Raw genomic sequence first — 6,433 nt, 5'->3', positions numbered from 1 at the left:
CCCTTTGAAAAGATATCAAGTAAATTTTAATCAAACACATAAAACTATTCATTTGCTTAAGTCTGTGTCAGTCCCAAAGGTGGCCTCTCATTTTTTATTCTTCCCCTTTTAGAAAATGGTTTTCTTTCCCAAAAAGGCGTTTTGCTCAGATGCCTAGCCCTCATTTTCTTGTCAGATGTTGGGTAGCTTTCAGGTATCTGAAACTGATGTATGAGATGCATTTCAGGCCACTGAGTCTGATTCCTGTCCTGTCTTCCTCACTCCCAATCAGAGAATGGTCGTTCATGGAGATGACACCATTAGGAATATTGTGAAGAGCCCTGTGGGCAGTTTACCCCAAAGCCTAGCATTATCAATTCTAACTGGAGCCACTCACTCTCAAAAAAGAGGTAGAAGTCCAAATTTGTATATCTTATTTGGGGGGCAATTGGACATTATTAATATCTTAGAAGTGTACTTCTATGAATCAAGAAAATTAACTTCTGGGGCGCCTGGGTGGCTCAGTCGGTTAAGCATCCGACTTCAGCTCAGGTAACGATCTCTCGGTCAGTGAGTTCGAGCCCCGCGTTGGGCTCTGGGCTGATGGCTCAGAGCCTGGAGCCTGCTTCCGATTCTGTGTCTCCCTCTCTCTCTGCCCCTCCCCCATTCATGCTCTGTCTCTCTCTGTCTCAAAAATAAATAAACGTTAAAAAAAAGAAAATTAACTTCTGTTATAATTATAAACAGTCTAATTTCTCAGGGAAGTATGAGATCACCTACCTGGAATAATGATAAGCCATGAGGACCACAACACACATACACCCCCCCCAAAATATCATCCTCTAGTTTTGTCATTGGAAATTTAGGTCTTGGGATTAGTCCATTATTTTTGAATTTTTACTCTTCTCTACACATTGGAACCATCTAGATCAACATATAAAACATTTCCAGCATCCCAGAAAGTTCTCTCATGCCCCATCTCAGTTAGTACTCCTCATCCCACTAGGGTCACCTACTATATTTCTATCACCATAAAGCAGTTTTTCTTGTTCTTTGACTTTCATATTCTCTAATTCCACATGCACTCTTTTATGTCTGCTTCTTTGGCTCAAGAGAATGTCTGTGAGATTCATCCATGTTGTTGTTGGTTTCAATAGTTCATTCTCTTTGTATTGATGTGTGGTGTTCCATTTTATGAATATATTCTGATTTCATTGTCCATCTTCTTTGTAGATTAATATTCTGGGGTTTTTGTTTTGTTTTGTTTTGTTTTGTTTTTGTTTTCTACTATTATGAACATAGCTGTAATGAATATTGTTATACTTGTCTCTAACTCAGAGTTGGTCATATATATGCATATGTTTAGCTGCTGCAGATAATGTCAGATAGTTTTCGAAAGTGTTTGAACCAATTAATACCCCTATCAAGCAATATAGGAGGCTTCCAAGTGCTCCACAAGCTTGTCAAACACTTGGAATTATCAAGTTTGTGTTTGTCCATTTGTTAGCGATAGTAGGGGGTGTATAGGCCTTTCTCATTTTGACTGTAATTTATATTTCTCTCATGAGTAGTAATGTTGAGAATTTTTTAGATGTTGGTGGCCAGTTGGAGATCTTCTTTTGAGAGATATCTGTCCAAGTCTTGCTCATTTTTAAATTGTTTTTTGTTACTGATTTAAAAGAGCTTTTTATATGTTCTAGATACAAGTCCTTCATTTATGATATATGAGTACCTTCTGCCAATCTAAGCCTTATGTATTTGTTTTTTAAATGTTGTGGTTTTTTTTTTTTTTGTAAATATGCTTTTTGGGTGTATGTGTGCTTTTTGTGTCCTTTTTATGAAATCTTTTCCTGTCCCAAGATCTTGAAAGTCTTCTCTATTTTCTTCTAGAAGTTTTATTGACTTACTTTTCACATCTAGGTCTGTGCTCTATATTAAATTAATGTTATCTAATGTAGGGTCGGAATCAAAATATTTTTATACAGTTATCCAATTGCATCAGCACTGTTTTGGCAATCATGATCCTTTCCCTCACCAAATTGCAGGGGCACCTTTGTTGTAAATCAAGAACCACATACTGGGTCTTTCTATTCTGATCCATTACTTTACTTTTCTGCCATTATGCCAATACTAGACTATCCTAATTATTGCGTGTTTTTAGTAAGTTGTGAAATCTGGTAGTGAAAGTTCTCCAACTCTCCAATTTTGTTCTTATTCTTCAAGATTGCTTGGCTACTCTAGGTCTTTTGCTTTGCTATATGAAGTTTAAAGCAATTTGACGATACTTACCCACAAAAATGTTGGAAAGTTGATTAGGGTTGAATCGATAGATCAACTTGGACAGAACAGAATCTTAACAACATTGAATTTTCTAACCCATGAACATGAAACATCTCTTCATTTAATTAGGTCTTCTTTAAGTTTTCTGAACATTGTTTTATAGTTTTCAGTATAGAGGTATTATACATCTTTAATTAGGCTTATTCTAGACATTTAATTTTTGATGCAGTTATAAAGAGTATCACTTTTTAAGTTTCATTTTACAGTTGTTGGTTACTAGTTATAGAAATACAAATGATTTTTATATGTTGCTTTTATATCCAATGGTCATACTAAATACACTTATTAATTATATTAATGATTATTAATAGTTTATAGATTCTTCTGGATTTTCCATATACAATCATTTCATCTACAAATGAAGACCTGTCTACTTCTTGCTTTCCAATCCTTATGTCTTCTTGCACCGACTGGGTGACTCAGTACAGTGGTAAAAGAAGTAGAGGCAATGGACGTCCCCATCTTGTTTTCAACCTCAGGAAAAAAGTATCCAGTATTCCACCAGTAAGTATGATGTTGCAGAGTTTTTCATGTTAGCTATAGGTTTTTTTCTGTAGATACTCTTAATCAGATCAAAGAAATTCATTTTTATTCCTAGTTTGCTGAGCAAATGGATGTTGAATTTTATCAAATACCTTTCCTACATCTACTGAGCATGAGTGGTACCACAATTCATATTATGATAAACACCACAAAGCTTCTCTGATAACATTATGGGGAATGTCAATCTACTTCTTCAATTTAGGGACCATGCCATTCTCTTCCCCTACCAGACATCATCCTATAACTCTCCTCTCTATTTGTTTTGTCCTTTATTTTCCCAACTGGTGTTAGTGCTCATTGACACCAGGGACGAGATTTTACTGCTCTTGGTAGCAATTTCTGCTCCTTGAATATTTATGGGAACATAATGGGAAAATAAATAGAATAAGTGCTGCCTCCTGGATCATCCTGGTCACCTTACCATGCCTGAGATGTCCTGTGGGCCAGCACCTTGGATACCCACCATCATTAGGTAGCAGGAGCCTTTGACTGTCAGATCCATCAATCAAGCAGTGAGAAGCTATTAGTGCAACTCTGGGTAAGGAACAACCTTGCCCTGGGAGCAAACTCCAAGAGTAACTATTTGGACAAGACTTTGCCTGTGTGGCAACTCCAAGGAGCTGGGCCAGAGGCTTCAGGAAACCCCACAGGAGCATGTGGTATGGACACTGCATTTGGCATCCAGCATGCTGGTGGAATCCAGCCAGCCAGCAAGCCAGCCTGACTGCCTGCTCACTGGCTGCTCTCTCCTAAGTCCAGAACATTTGCAAAGCCAGGAGCTTTGGCACAAAGCTGCTCCCATCCTTGCCGGCATGGGTTTATGGATATTAAAAATGTGCTGATGTGAATCACCATGCAAACACGCTTCACTAGAAGTGCTGCGTGCAGGAACACTGCTCCTTTTATTGTCTCCTCCACCTCTGTTGGAAATGTTCACCCACAGATGATGCGGAGATTAGTGGGGCGTCAGGCTGCTGCGTGTTTTTAGGCAGGCTGTCAGCTCCCATCAGCTATGGCTAAGGCTGCAGAAGAGGCTGGGACACACCTCACTGCCCCTGCCTGGGGCCCACGGGCAGAGTCTGGGGCAGGAGAGTGGTTTGGGAGTGGGAAAAGACATTCCCCAGTAAGACCTTTTCTCAAGCATCCAGGCTATAGCCATCAGCCCACAGTAATATGGGGGCAGCACCTCTAGAGTGCTCTCCCAGGTTGGCAAATAGCATCAGTGAAAGTCCAAACCTTTCCTGCTCTGGGACAGTCACTTTCACCCTCCCCTCCCTATAGAGGTACCAGATAAAATATGGTCCCAAGGGAAGGGTAGAAGAGGGGCTAGAGAACCCTTGCCCTCCAGGATGCCTCGCTGCACACAGAAAGGTGTCAGATCTGGTTGCAGACATTCTGAGAATGTCCACAAGGAGGGTTTGGGGTGCTCTGGGATCCCAGAGATCCCCTCTGCTTTCAGATCAGGGAAGACAACATGGAAGAGGAAGTGCCAGAACTGAGCCCTGAACCACAACCAGGCTTTAAACAAACTGCGACTGGGAGATAGTATTCCAGGTGGCAGGAAAGGCCCGAGACAACATGGGCAAGCGGGAAAGCACAACATCAAGGACAGGTATTTTCCCACTCTCTGCTCATCCATTCTTCAAACTGCCTTGTCCCCAAGTTGGCTTGAAAAATGGCCACCATCATTCCAGGCATCATAGTCAAACCCAACCTTGACCAGAAGCAGAAGGGATTTTCTCTTCCTGTGTGTCCAGGAGCCATCTCAGAAGAGCCTTGAACTCCTTGCCATTACTGGGAAAAGAAGCCAGTTTGAAGGAGGAGGCACTGACAGGGAAAGGAGCCTGTCTTGGCCTAGCTCTGGCCAGGGCACTCCGGTGCCAACAGTGACAATCTGTCCCACTGCTGCCATGTCTCATTTAACACCTTCACCATTCACAGTGTGATCTAGACTCCCCAAGTACACTACAGAGGGCAGAAGCTGTGTTCCATACATATCTGCCCACAGTCTAGCATGCTGTTTGGCTCCTAATAGACTCAAAGGAACTTATCTGGAAAATAGGGAACAACGATGCCCATCTTGATGGGGTTATCTTTAGCACTTACTTGGGGCTACCACAATGCATGGCTCCAGGAGGCTATCTCCTCAGGGGGGACAATAGAAGCTATGAGCACTGCAGACCTGGGCCTCCTTATGCAGCTCCCAGTGCTCAAGCTAGCAGGGCCAACATTCATGGGACCCTCAACATGTTATTATAGCTGAATTATTTTAATCATTCCTTACAATGAGACAGGGCACTATTTCATCCCTAGATGGGGAAAGAGCATTAAATAACCTATTCAATGTCACACTTGTAGCCAGCAGCATTGTAGGATCTGAACCCTCAGACAGCCTCAGAGTTTGTGTTCTAAACCACTTTGCCCCACTGCCCTGAGATGACCCCACACAAGTACCTTCATAATCCAAACCCTCAGAAGAGAACCCAGACTGTGGATGTACAGCACAGTAGAGCTTTGGAAGCTCCCCAGTCCTCCTCTTCTGCCCACCCTGCTACTCTGTTTCTCAGAGAAGAGCTTGAGGCCTAGACAGGGATGAAGGGCCCCACCTTTCCTACCTAAATGCTCTGTTCAGAGGGTTCAGAGCCCCCTCCCCCTTTCCCCCTCTCTTTTCAAGACAGGCCCTGCCTGTCCTTTGTGAGGGACACAGGGACAGTTGGTAGCTACCTGCCTGCAGGTTTGATATAACTCTGGGCATGAATCCAGACAAGTCTCTTGGCCTTTTGCTGATAACTGAGCACAGCTTGAGCTAAGGGGCTCTTTAGAGGGGCTCCCTATAGGGTGCCACTTATGGAGTGCACCAACCCATGCCCCAAAGCCCCATCAGGTAAATAGATCTCCCTCTCACCGCCCAAAAGGAGGGAAAGGGAAGGCTGAGCTTCAGGACCCAAAGTGGTTTGGCAAATATCCAGGATACCACCTCCCTCCCCCGCCACCCAGGGCCTGCCCTAGACCCAGGAACAACCATGGGAAGACAGAGGCATTCAACCTCCTCCCCAGCCAGAGGTAACCATACTTTCTTGATCTGCAGAGAGGAGGGGATGAGAGCATAGAATTCCACTATGTGAAATTCTCTCTTTTCAGTTAAATCCTATGTAGATTAATGTTAGATCTTTTCTTTAGAGGCACAGAGAACTCCCTTCAGACGTAACTTGAATCGATCTTCTGCACGACATATCATAGTGAAACTGGCAAAATACAAGGATAAAGAGAAAATTCTGAAAGCAGCAAGGGGTAAACGTGCCCTCACATATAAAGGGAGACCTATAAGACTCGTGACTGATCTCTCTTTTGAAACTTGGCAGGCCAGAAAGAATTGGCACGAGATTTTCAGTGTGCTAGACAGAAAAAATATGCAGCCGAGAATCCTTTGTCCAGCAAGTCTGTCATTTAGAATAGAAGGAGAGATAAAGGTCTTCCCAAACAAACAAAAACTGAAGGAATTTGTCACCACTAAACCAGCCCTCCAAGAGATCCTAAGGGGGACCCTGTGAGACAAAGTACCAGAGACATC

This window comes from Herpailurus yagouaroundi, unplaced genomic scaffold (genome assembly GCF_014898765.1).
Source record: "Herpailurus yagouaroundi ecotype Mexico unplaced genomic scaffold, PumYag 159, whole genome shotgun sequence".
NCBI classification, from domain to species: domain Eukaryota; kingdom Metazoa; phylum Chordata; class Mammalia; order Carnivora; family Felidae; genus Herpailurus; species Herpailurus yagouaroundi.
The sequence above is the reverse complement of the archived record's forward strand: the minus strand, read 5'-3'. Positions refer to the sequence as shown.